The 13,846-nt window shown below is 40.8% G+C and overlaps 1 long non-coding RNA gene across 2 annotated transcripts; it reads right to left on the reverse strand.

The window, feature by feature from the left end:
* Positions 1-10,333: 10,333 nt before the first annotated feature.
* Positions 10,334-13,338, reverse strand: LOC139127498 (uncharacterized). 2 transcript variants are annotated; one of them, XR_011551027.1, is made up of 4 exons: positions 12,953-13,338; positions 11,869-11,987; positions 11,227-11,381; positions 10,334-10,569 (listed from the first exon to the last, which is right to left on the reverse strand). It is a non-coding gene; the product is annotated as an uncharacterized lncRNA (long non-coding RNA). The 2 variants fall into 2 exon arrangements; XR_011551026.1 differs by lacking the exon at positions 12,953-13,338 and having other exon boundaries at positions 11,869-12,519.
* Between the last annotated feature and the right edge of the window lie 508 nt (positions 13,339-13,846).

Below are 13,846 nucleotides of genomic sequence, written 5' to 3' on the forward strand. Positions count from 1 at the left end.
TGCGATGGGTCACAGGTTATTCCCCTGGTATCTGATGCATGGACAACACCCGAAATTGCCGATAGACTTATACCTTGGGTTAGAGCCTACTGATGAAGCAGAGGGGACATATGACCAGTACGTGGAGAAGCTGCGAAAGGACTTGCAAATGGCCTACAGGATAGCGGGCAGCAGAATGGCAAACAAGGCACAGAAGAATAAGTACCTGTATGACAAGAAGGCCAAAGAAGCTGAATTGGAACCAGGTGATCGTGTGTTGGTGCGCAATGTGTCTATCCGAGGCAAACAGAAGCTTGCTGACAAGTGGGAACACAGTCCTTATCTAGTCGTGAAAAGGGTGAACCCTGACATCCCAGTCTATGTACTGAAGCCAGAGTTTGGAGGGAAGCGTAAGACAGTCCATCGTAATCTACTGATGCCCTGCTACGCACTACCAGCAATTCCTCCCGACCGCCCTATGCGCATACCAGGAGACAACCCTGTAGACCAAATACCCGCATAGAAACACCGGCTAGACATACAAATAGAGCAGCTGCAGAACAAAGCGACACAGAAAGTGAAAGTTCTTCCAGTGATGGAGATTGGGCTCAGAGAATAAGAGTATGACAAAGTAGTCCAACAAGACCCTCAGAAGTACAGATGCCAGAAGTCAATTCACCGCACAAGAGTCGCATTCTGATGGTGAAATAGAAGGCATCAGTCCACCTCACGATCAGCAACAGAACGAGTCAACATCGTCAGACAACAACCTAAACAGCGAAGTGATGCTACCTACCCCACCTGGTGATGATGTGGGAATGGCAGGTACAGACGTTCAGCCAGACAGTGCAGCTGTGGTGTCGTGTGGTACTGACGACGACAAGAGTGCTGAGTCTACAGATATGCCAGACACCCAAATCAGCAATCCAACTGTGAATACGACTGCCCAGAGTGATGCAGTGAGTTCCGTGCACTGCGAAGAAGATGTGGTGAATGTTACCAGTCAGGCGTCGGAACCAAGTCAACATGATAAAGATGTGACTGATTCCCCTAGCGTCAAGGTTGAAACGGAAGTAGCAGATGACACAGCTACAGAACGACGGTATCCAACGAGAAATCGACAGAAACCACAGTATTATGGCTACAGTAATACGAGATATGTCGATCACAGGTTAAATGCAGAAGCACCAGCGTTCATGCCAAACAATGAATTGGTGGGATGTGAACCACTTCAGATGCCTTGCTACCCTGTGATCCAGGGGACTAGAACGAGAATAGAGTTACCTGGTCTGAGAAACAGAGAAGTGTACAGTCATCAACTTTCTGCAAGAAAGCTGGCTGCCAGGAGAAATTCTGAGAGAAAGCCAAGTTATGTTGGAGTCTGCAAGAGGGACGAGATTCGTCGCATGCCGACTTCGCAACCGAAGCCACCTATTTTGGTAAACAGTCCATATCTATCAGACTGGCGATATATACCATTACCGACAGTCAGCCATGGACGACTATAGAGTTATGTTACCAAACAATTTTAAGTTATGTGTACACCGCTTCCACTCACCGATTCACGTACAGGTGTGTGTGCCATGTAGCTAATATGTAAAGAGGAGCCCGTTTGTGATGAAGTATTTCAAAGGGTCCTGCCACCAGGTGTGTTAGGTGGAATTCTTGCCTGCTGCGTTGTTCCCGTACACGCTATCGTTTAGCGTAATTGCAAGATTTCGAGTTGACATTTATCCTTCTCATATGGCTTAGCAAGTTGGGGGACAGTGTAACATGTGGCGGAGAGGTAGTTGGCCATGGTACGAGTCGGCGACAGAGTACCAGAGATGTGTTGGTACGGGTTGGATGTGGAGGCGTGTTGGAGATTGGTCAAACAAATATGCGCAGCATAAATATAAAGACGGCGGCAACCTGACAAGTCGCTAGCCTGCGCGTTTGCCAAAGTCTATACTTTGCTTTGTTCTTTTATGTTAACAGAATTTCTTACAGTATCCTTTTTAGGAGTAGTCAACACTGACTGTTTGCAGCAGAGGAGCCAGTCATTCATTACCTATATGGCTTCAATCTCTTTTGCTTACAGGGTTACCAGTGTAATGTTGTAGAGTCACCCCAACAGTGCCCACCTGGATTGTCCTTGGATGACCCTTGGTCATATCTGTGAACATTTGTATTATATGTAATTGTTCTACTGCACGTATTTACACCTCACCCCTGAGGGGGCTTACCTGGTATACCTTACATACTAGGGTGGTTACTTGTAGGTGGGACTTCCAGATTGTCAAGGAAGAGCAAACGCATCCTTATTAGACCGCGATGTAATAGGTCTGTATTAAGATGAAGTTTAGCTATTGTAGTCAAAGCCACTGTAAAGAGTTGTGTGGTACATATTTCCAAGTAGGGGCAGTTCCAGGGAGGGTTGTTGGCATGTCTCCCCTTACACTCCCAGTCGGCCGATTATCGACCGATGGTGGAAATGGAGGATAAGGGATGACATGCTTTGGGGAGGGAGGGTATCACATGTGTGATTTCACTCATTTTTATTTAATAGAGAAAAAGTAACTTTCATATGTTGTCAGACAATTTCTACACGTATGATTGAGTGAATGTGTTTTGTGCACTCAGTACACTTACACAATAATAAAATGATTGTTCGGAAGATACGCGATGTTATATTGCTGGAGATATAGACTCTATAAATCTTCGTACGTTTGGATGGAGATGACGAATTCAAGAACTTATTGCTGGTCTTGTGTGGTGGCCAGCGAACAGAACACTAGCCTAGAAAGTTTGAGCCGCTAAACGCCAGTGATTGGCGGGCTATGACGTATACTATGTCACATGTCTGGTGACGTAGAAGAAGAAGCTGGAAGGCGGCATGGGGCCGGACGTGACTTTTGTACAGTCGAATTTCAAACTTTCTGTTCCGACGTTGTGAACGTCGGACTTGACTCAACATCACACCGTCTAGTACGGGTGAGACTCAGGAACATTAGAGAACATTCATATGTGGTAAGAGAGACAATTTCTGACAGAACGATCCATCGAGCCCGGCCACGTGTGGGCGAGTGACGTAGCTACGAGTGAAAGGACAGACCGGAAGCTTCGGCGCGAGTGGGAACTCACCAGCCTGTAAATGGAACTTCTTTGCACCTTCAACGCTACACCGCGCTACCGGACCGGACGCCAGGAACAGTAACGATCAGGTTTAGTAGATATACACGCTTGTAGGACAACAAAGATTCTCGTCCTTCGAACTGTGTAAACTTTGCCTACAAATCCGAGCTTTCGGCGGAATCGAAATCGTGCTTTAATAATCACACACACACGAGTGTATGTCGATTTTGTATGAGTGATTCTTTGCCGCTTGGAGGGACGTTTATAGTTTGGATCGTGGGTGAAATTGGTTCGAAAAGTGGGCGATTGTTATTTCCCTACAAGAAGGCTTAGAATAACATGAGTGTTTGTACAAGTTGTCTGACACTGAAATACTGTTGTATTAGTTTGATAGAACTACAACTGAGTTCAGGTTGACGTTTAGTGTTTACTGAATTTTACTGAACTGTTGCATTGTTCGAGTATCAGTTTAGAGTTAAAGCCTCACTGCTATAGGCTACTGTTGTTTTCTGTATACTTGTAAAATTACTACCGTCTTTTCCTACTGTGAGATAACTTTTATTTACTATAGTGACCGGAAATACTGTAAAGTTGTCACAATTAGACTACTGACTTTTTGTGAGTGTACACCATATGAACAGAGAACCGGTGTATTTCTATGTGTTATGAGTAAAGCCAGTTTAAAGACATTAAGGTGTACTAGCATATAGCTACCTATTTTCAGTGTTATTAAAGCAAATTGTGATGTCACAGAAACGATTTCTTTGATGTGTTACTGTCAGTCTTTGCTATAATTGTTAGCGAGTTGTCAATCATTGTACAATACAGGGGTATCTACGAATACTCGCTGTTGTTGTTGATTTATTCTTTAGTAATAAATATTGTTGTTGGCGGAACTGTTATGCCAACTGATATAATTGTGAGATAGCTTTCTATTGTACATTTAGAAGTAAATACCACCTATCTGAGCGAACTATCGCGACCAGGTTAAGAGATCTCGGTTGAACAAAAGTGAGGAACATTTTAATTGTTAAATTAGGCACAGACTTTCATGCTGTTTGACAATATATTTTCTTATAGTCACGCCTGGCACAACTTAAACAAATTTTTGTCAACTCTCAGGTGTGACATTTGCTTTCGTCCATTATGGGCCGGGAGGGGGGGCATTATTGCTTAAATAATAGTGCTTCCTAAGTGCTCTGAATGTACATTTAAATTTTTTGCATGAGCCTGCTTACCTTCAAAAGTTCAGTTTACTAACTGTATCTGATGATGCTGGTATTAAGGTTTCTTCTGTTAGTCGGCTGCATTTATGAAAAAAAAAGACCTTACCCTAAAAAAATTGCTACAAAAGGTTTCTCAACGGTTTTTGTAGAGTCAAATGTGCTTAATAACATACTAAAAGTCTACCAAAATCTGACCACCGGAAACGTGTCATTTTCAAGATGGCGTCCAAGATGGCCGCCGTATACTTAAAATGGCCATAACTACTTAAATATTTAACCTAGACTAGTGATGTCTGTGTCTACCACCATGTTTTAGTGGTTTAGGAATCCAGTTATCATATCTAGATTATAGGCAAGTGATCATAAGTCCCATAATATGCACATGTACAAAAATAATCACTGTCACATTCTTCGTCCGGAACATGTTGCTCATGTGGATTTTCACAATTTTCGAGGTTAGGTAGTAAAGGCAAAGCAACTCCACACATCGTTCATATTTGGGTTGTTTGCGTTTTGTATATGAAATTGTGTATAATATAAGTGTATATCATGTTTTGCTGTTTTATGTAAAATGTTGCTTAGCCATGGCGAGACGTACCCGTAATCAACGTGTCTTGGTGTTACTCCACACTGGAGCGGAGAGACTAGTGTCACACTGTGATCCTTTGGCGCTACGTTTCGAAAACAGAGTTTTCTTCATCAGTATAGTACAAAATATAGTACAAAAACAAAAAGTAAAATAAAAAGTCTGAGACACACTTTTTTCTAAGATACTCTACTGTTGATTGTTGTTTACAGATCACCAATCAGTTCATTCCATCTATACTTATACTTTTTAAGCAAAATAACTCATAAACGCGTATTTTTGACAAAAACAAACAAACACAGATACACTTTTCAGAAATAGACCTTATAGAAACCGTATACATTATTTGGTGAAAAACGTCATCTTCACTGAGAAATACTGGATTCAAACAATATCAGTATCATTAAAGGTGCATTTCAACCTTAAATGAGCAAAGCTTGCTTTAAGTGTAGATCTGTTGTGCAACGTTTATTGGTCGAATATTAATCTTCACTTGGGCACGTGGAGATCCAAAATCCATTAATATCCATTTTGTGGGTAACTGTTCTTTAAAAATAGTTAATAAACGTATCCATTGAAGAAATTGCATGACACATGAAAGTCAACTAACTGGAACTTAGGTATAACTAGAGCAATCTTGTTCCAAATGAAAAATATTTTCATTGTCACTCATATGCAATAAGTTCTTCTTTTTGTGACTTCATTAGCATTTCTTGACACATGGTTAAGACTTGGCCATGAGTGTCAGCACCATGAACCAAGAGACTTGCCCCATCTGCCAAGAAGAATTGGGAGATCCTTCTGGTGTGGTAGAACTTCGTCAGAAGGGAGCAGATGGAATCAATTATGCAAGTGCGCAAAGAGGGGAAGACATCGTTGTTTCAGTTGGTGAAAAAGTACATTCGAAATGCCGAAAGCGGTATATCAATCCAAAAGACATTGAAAGCCACAAAAGGAAGAAATGTGAGAATCCAAAAAGAAGTGCTAGAGTATCATCTGGTCCCTTCAACAGCAAAACAGATTGCCTATTCTGTGGAACTACAGTGACACCAGGCAGTGCGGGCTTTAGTTATGTAAAGACAGATATATTTGTGAAGACCATTCTTGAGTGTTGTGATAGTCGTTCAGATGAATGGGCATTTACTGTAAAAGGCAGGATTGAATATTATGGCTGCGACCTACATGCTGCAGACTGTATGTACCATCACTCATGCAGTGGTAATTTCCGTTCTGGGCTTAGCACACCACTACAGTTCCAAAATGATTCAGAGGCAAAGCGGAGAAAGTCTGGCCGGCCAAAAAATGAAGATCAGGAGCAGGCATTCATGAACGTTTGCTCTTATCTTGAGAATAACGATGAAGAACAATTGACAATTTCACATTTGCGAGAGAAAATGGAGAAATTTCTAACAAATACAGATTCCATACCGTTTGGAAATCAGTACCTCAAAGAAAAATTGAAAGAGCAGTATGGAGACAACGTTCACTTTGCAGAAGGAGAAGGCCTCCATGACATTGTGACAATGAGGGAAAAAACATCACAGATACTGAGATCTTATTTTAATTCTCAAGGAAAGGATGAAGAATCACAGAAACAGTTAATCATTGAAACAGCAGCACGACTCATTAAAAGTGACATTAAGTCCAATGTGCCATCCCTTACAGACCAGTATCCAAGTTCAAACTCACTCAAGCTTGATTCTGCCCTTTCATTTGTCCCAGACACACTGCGGACATTGTTGAACAGTCTTTTTGTTGGTAAGGATACAAAACGAAAGGTGGCAGGAATAGGACATGCAATTGTCCAAGCAGTTCGACCACGTGCCCTTGTAGCTCCCTTGCAAGTTGGCTTGGCAGTGCAGGTGCATCATTTGTATCGGTCACAGTTCCTTGTCGATACCCTTCATGAAATGGGATTTAGTTCTTCTTATAAAGAAGTCTTGCGTTTTGAAAAGAATGCAGCAGATTCAGTCACTCTAGATATGCTACCAGCTGGTATTGATTTGCTTGACACTGCTGTCCTGTTTGCTGGGGACAATGTCGACCACAATATCCTTACTATCGATGGCAAGGGCACCTTCCATGGCATGGGGATCATAGCAGCACTCACCCCAGGCCAGAAAAAAGATCATATCATTCCAAGAAGGAATGTTTCAAACCTTGAGTTGTCAGTGCAAAGTAAAATTCCCATCATAGAACATCGCTTCGCAAAACATATGCGCCAAGCAATCCTGTTTGGACAACTCCCAGAATTGGTAAACTTTGATAGGACAATTGATGTTCTGTGGGAACTGTCATTTAACTTCAAACAGGAAACCCCTGGGTGGCAAGGGATGATGCATAGCATTTATCAAGGATCAGAACATCCAGGGCAATCATCAATAGTGTTCTTGCCTATGATCGACTTGTACTCTGGGGACAAGACATGCATTTTGTCCACCCTGGATTTCATTTGTGATCTCAGTATCAAATACCATACTACGCCGATAATCACATTTGACCAGCCCCTGTATTGGAAAGCTGCAGAGATCATCACAGATGCACCACACAGTAGCAACTTAAAAAACATTGTCTTGATGCTTGGTTGTTTTCACACATTCATGAATCTACTTGGTGCTATAGGCACACTGATGAAAGGAACAGGACTTACAAGCATTTTGGAAGTGGTCTACGGTGCAAATGCTGTCCAGCAAATGATGACTGGAAAATCGGTACAAAGAGCATTCCGTGGACATCTGCTCATAGACAGATGTCTCAATAACCTAATTGTGTCAAATATGCTGGAAGATAACCCAGAGTTTGATCCATTGGTGACTCAGGCAGAAGAAATATACACATCCTTGTTGTCAAAAGAAACCACTTTGGAGAGTGCTCTAGCATCAGATACCTTGACCCAAGTCAAACAAAGGATTGATGAAAAAAGGGCAGAACTGAGCACACAGTCAAAAACTAGTCAGCTATGGATTAATTATCAGGGAATGTTGCAGACTGCCAAGGCATTGATCAAAGGAGATCGCACAGGATCTTGGATAACACACTTGCGTGCAGTGTCAGACTGCTTGCCAATATATGCTGCTGCCGGGCACTACAACTACCTGAAATCTGCATACTTCTACCTCCTACAAATGAGTCAACTCGAGACTAAGCATCCTGATGTACATGTTCACTTTTCCAGGGGCTTTCATGTGATCCGACGTAGCAACCAGTTCTGGGCAGGCTTAAGCTCTGACCTTGTCATAGAGCAGACGCTGATGCGGTCCTTGAAGAGTAGTGGAGGGTTGACTCATGGAAGTGGAATGACTGAAGAAATGCGTGCGTTGTGGACCATGTCTACACCAATTACATCTGAGTACAACAACGCCATGCAGGAACTCAATGGTCTCACATACATAACCAGCGAGCAACACCGAGAATCAACAGAAGCAAGATTGAAACGAGATCATTCGGATCTGGAAAAGATCAAGGAGAAACTTTCCACTTGCACGCCCTTCTCTCCAGACCCATCTCTTAGAAATATCATTACTGGTATAGTCGCCAAAGAAGATGTGAATGTGCATGAGTTTGAGACTGTTGGGAGGGAGATAGTTGGAAAGATGGTTGGAAAACCTGTCTTTGGGATTTCATTCAAACGTAAAGACCGGGCAAAACTCCTTGCAGATGATTCGACCATCAAAGTAGCCCAAGACCGAACCATCGACCCTGCGCTGTTGTTCCAACGATTTCTGGTTCTGTCAAAAACTGGAAACTTTTCACTGGAAAATGTAATGAGCTATGAGCTTAGTGCATACCCTACAGCTCTATTTGAAGCCAAGGAAATCTTTCGGAAAGCCAACAAGCCCCAGTTAGCAAATGCATTAACTGAGTTTTCAACCAAGGAATCAAACAGGTGTATCATATTAGATTCGATCCCACCAAGTGACCATTTTGTCCTTGATGGTGGTTCCCTGCTTCATCGCTTGCCATGGAAAAATGGTGACAATTATGGTGTCATTGCACAATCATATGCCGACTTTACTATACGCCATTATGGTAAAGCAACTGTAGTTTTTGATGGTTATAGTGAAGGCCCTTCTATCAAAGACAATACCCATCAGCGACGACGTGGGCAAAACACCCAACCAGTTGTCAGTTTTGATGCAAACACCGAGTTTGTGGGAAGAAAGGAAGATTTCCTTTCCAGACCTTGCAACAAACAAGGACTTATTGACCTTGTGACCGTGGAACTGCTGAAGAAGGATTGCACTGTTATCAATGCACCTGGGGATGCTGACGTGGACATTGTCAAAGCTGCAATTAAGGAATCACATCGTCAGCCTACGACCTTAATAGGGGAGGATACAGACTTACTCATTCTTCTTCTCCATCATGCTGAGACCAACAATAGAGGCCTCTACTTTCGTTCTGACAAGTCCACAGTACCAAAGGTGTATGACATCAGTGAAATGAAACAAATTCTGGGCAGTAACTTTTGTTCTCAGTTGCTGTTTATTCACGCATTCACAGGATGTGATACAACTTCACGTATTTTTAGTATTGGCAAAAGGTCAGCATTCATGAAACTTGTGAATGGTGAACCGACCATCAAGACCTGCGCGAATGTATTTCTACTGCCAAATCAGGCTAACGATGTCATAGAGGATCTTGGTAGCAAGGCAATGGCAGTTATCTTTGGTGGGAAGAGTACTGATTCACTTGCCTCTTTGCGCTACAACCTTTTGGTCAAGAAAGCTGTTTCTGCCAAGTCATTTGTTACCCCAGAACGTATTCCTCCTACAGAATCTGCAACAAAATATCATTGCCTCAGAGTGTATTACCAGATTATGGTTTGGATTGGAAAAGAGAGTGACATGAATGCTTTGGATTGGGGATGGAAACTGGAGAACAATCAGTTTGTGCCAATCATGACCAAGAATGCTGCTGCCCCAGAAGGCCTCCTGAAGATGGTTCATTGTAATTGTACAACTTCCTGCCAAACAATTCGGTGTAGTTGCAGAAGATACGGCCTACCATGTACACCCGCTTGTGGACCATGTCAAGTCGGAAATTGTGAAAATCCACATGAGCAACATGTTCCGGATGAAGAATGTGACAGTGATTATTTTTAATACATGTATAAATATGCATATTATGGGACTTATGATCACTTGCCTATAATCTAGATATGGTAACTGGATTCCTAAACCACTAAAACATGGTGGTAGACACAGACATCACTAGTCTAGGTTAAATATTTAAGTAGTTATGGCCATTTTAAGTATACGGCGGCCATCTTGGACGCCATCTTGAAAATGACACGTTTCCGGTGGTCAGATTTTGGTAGACTTTTAGTATGTTATTAAGCACATTTGACTCTACAAAAAACCGTTGAGAAACCTTTTGTAGCAATTTTTTTGGGGTCAAACCATATTTTCAGCCGACTATGTTGTGTTGCCTGCTCTTTGACTGTTGTATGCTTGCTGAAAAGTGTAAGGGTGCATGTCGCTCCACCATACTAACCAATAATAGGAAATCCTTTACAAAAAGGAGGTGCAGTCCCTCTACATTCATCCTAACACCACTGTCCCTAGTACTCGGTTCCTTTCTTTGTCTGTTTCAAGGCTACCTTGTTGTCAGTTGTGGAATCATCCCTGTTTCCTCTTCTGCATGGTTATGCACACATGTTCCCTGACACTAACAAAATATGCATTAAATATCCAATGGGACATATATTATCATATAATATAATACTAAACTGACAATTTGTAAAAAGTGTATATGCTTAAGGCCCGACCAATCATCAAAGACAATATTTTCTCTCCATAAGAACTCTACTTTCATTTGTGTGTTAGATATAAAAATAATCTTGTATGAGCAAACAGATAAAAATTATTCTTCTCAGCCATACAGTTGTATGCGTTTTTCTAACCTAGACATCTCAGCCACAGCTTTGTTACTTGCTGATGACATGTAATAGATTTACTACTACCAATGTCCTGCACAATCTGAAGACAAGGATTGCTGACCACATATATGCTGTGTGTAATTGTGGATGGTTAATATGAAGCTGATGCACCTACAAAGTTGCTGCGGGCAATGTCATTTAAAATACAAAAAAGCATCACCAATTATTTCAAGTAGACCTTTTGATTCTAATAAGTATTCATTATGTTAATTTTTTATGTGCTAGACATAAGTCGCTAAGGGAAGTAAGTATAACTTTGTGCTACTACACAGCAGTTCCCGTACGTCTTTGCAACAGTCACTTGTGTACTTGAAATATTGTTCATGTACTAAGTCTGACAATATGAAAGGTGCCGGGACCAAAAGGAAAAAAAAACCTACCTACTGTTTCATCAATTGCATTCATCTTCCATTCCTAATCACAGTCACAGTGTAATCCATAGTCTGCCACTTTCAGTTCAGTTTGCTTTACTTTCCTTCAAAGTCAATACCAATGACATATCTCATCACAGACATGGAAGCAATCACTGCTGATCCTGAATTGTAAAGATATGGATTGATTACTGACTCTTAAACAATAACGATAACTTAACATGTAACAATCATTGATGATATGTACTTCAATGAATTGCACTTTCACTTTAAACACTGTATGCCCTTACCCAAAAATATCAAAAGAATCATACAGATGTTACTTTGTAAATCATGCATACATATCAGATACATTCTCATTGGAATGTATTTCATCATGAAAGCTTTATTGATCCTGCTTTGAATGAAGCTTGGATGTCTCATGTGCATGTATAATTTCATCTGCAATTACACTATGCAATTCAGAAAGTACAATGTCCCAGGAACTTTTTTTACAAATTGAGTTATATGTAAGGGAAAATTACAAAAACCAAAAGTGGATCTGTGGATCTGTTTAAGAACTAGGGCTAAACAGGTGAAGACATATATTTGATAGTATTGTAAACTTATATGGGCAAATAGAAAATGTAAGAGAGTAATTAAAAATCTTACCTGTTGTTTTATTTTATCAAATACGTGTTATCAGTCTTTCTATATCTTGTTCCTTCAAAGACTCGTGTACTTCTGAGGCTTTCCCACCAGGTTACGTGAGGTACATTGTATACTAACAGCTGTAGGCAAATATGAATAAATACAATTAGTTTCCTATAAAAGAAAGTCATATTCCTCAACCAGTATACTGCAGCATTTTAACAAATAATGGGTCAAAAGAGCAGAAAAATCATACACAATCATTACATGTTAATTTAATTAATATGATTATAATAAGTGTGATAAGGGCAATTGTGTACAGGAAATTTTTTTTCAAAAATCATCAAAAAATTGTCATTCCATTATACATGGTTGTTGATGAAGCAAACTATGAACAATTTTTTCCGATAAAAAGCTACATCTGTGTATTTTTATGTATTTGACAAATGATATGAATGTACTTTATTAGAGTTATTAGGATGTCATTTGTGTAAAAGAAGTTTGGTTGTAGAATTTATCAAACAGAGTCATTTCACTTTCCACTGTAGTCTGTGGCCAAACTATAGCAATTAGTTTCCCTTAGTGCATGTGTGTGTCTTTGACAACTGACATAAATTTTGTCCACTTGAATTTGGTAATTAAAACTGCATACATGGAGGTGTGTAACGACATTGTTTTGAAATTTTATCAAAACATATTAATGAGCTAGCTAGTACACAGGTACAGTCTCCAAGGCAAACCAGGAAAAAAAATCATTCAATTAATATAAACTTATGTGACACACACAATTCCACCAACAGTACCGAAGGGAAAGGGTGCAGGATACATATTTTTGTCAGTGTCACAAAATTTGTTTACTGCTGCGAAAGACTTTGCCTTCGAGGGACTTACAAGCAATCGCAGTACATCACGGTGCTGCGATTACGAAAATGAAATGTCAGGCTCGAGGTGGATAGGCAGTACACAAAGACAATCCCGCGTACGTCCACTGCCCTAAAAATATTGTTATGGCCGTATGTTTGGGTTATAACATTTAACAACAAATTATATCTATCTTCAATTAGACCTACAAATACCTGAGTACTTTTAAAAACTATGAACTTACCTTGGATGCGATGCTGTCGCGTGCTGTGTTGGACTGTTGGCCATCCATCCATGATTATTCTTTTGTCTGTGGGAAGTTTCAAATTCACGGAAATCTGAACTATCTCGGTGCAACAATACTCGTATGCTTTAACAGCTGTTCAAGTTTAGTGGTATATAAACGAGGTATCAGTACCATTGCTGCTGACTGACGTACAATTTCGCCGGTATTTACCGTTCTTTGATGGAAGTCAGGGACGCCTTTGTGCAAGCTACAGTTGTACATGGCGTTCTTGACCTTTATTCAAATTGGACCCGGTTTATCTGATTATGAACTACTTCAACTGTAGGTACGGACAACATTCGACAGATCATTCTGAGGGACTTTTGTGTTGAAAACCTGCAGCAATATTGCTATACATGTGCACGTAATCAATTTTATGACATACATTTCTGGTTAAGTTGCTGAGGAGAGTCATCCGGTCAGTGAAAGAATTGGGAATCAGAACATGTGACACATATTATAGTCACGTCTTGGGAAAACCATCCTAATATACAATGGAATCTTCCATGACTTCCAGAGTGAAAACAATCTTAGCAGTTAGCGTCTTGGCTTCAGCGCTGCAGCGTGTGTCATGGCAAATCTGAATGTTCGGAATAATTTACGCACCATTTCACCAGGCGAGTTATAGGCATTCCTGTAAAACACTCTCATCGCCGTGACTGATCATCTAGGTCGACAAAATAAGATCAACGTGACCGACCTTTCGCGGTCACCGTTCAATGACGAAATGGACGATCGATAGTACAATACATGTACACATCGTGCAAACTTTGATCATGCACGAACTGGAGGTACCGCTGACTCAGGGAGTAACCAACTTGAACTGAAGCGGACTTGGCTTAGTTGTTCAGT

This window comes from Ptychodera flava, unplaced genomic scaffold (assembly GCF_041260155.1).
Source record: "Ptychodera flava strain L36383 unplaced genomic scaffold, AS_Pfla_20210202 Scaffold_32__1_contigs__length_2955704_pilon, whole genome shotgun sequence".
NCBI classification, from domain to species: Eukaryota; Metazoa; Hemichordata; class Enteropneusta; family Ptychoderidae; genus Ptychodera; species Ptychodera flava.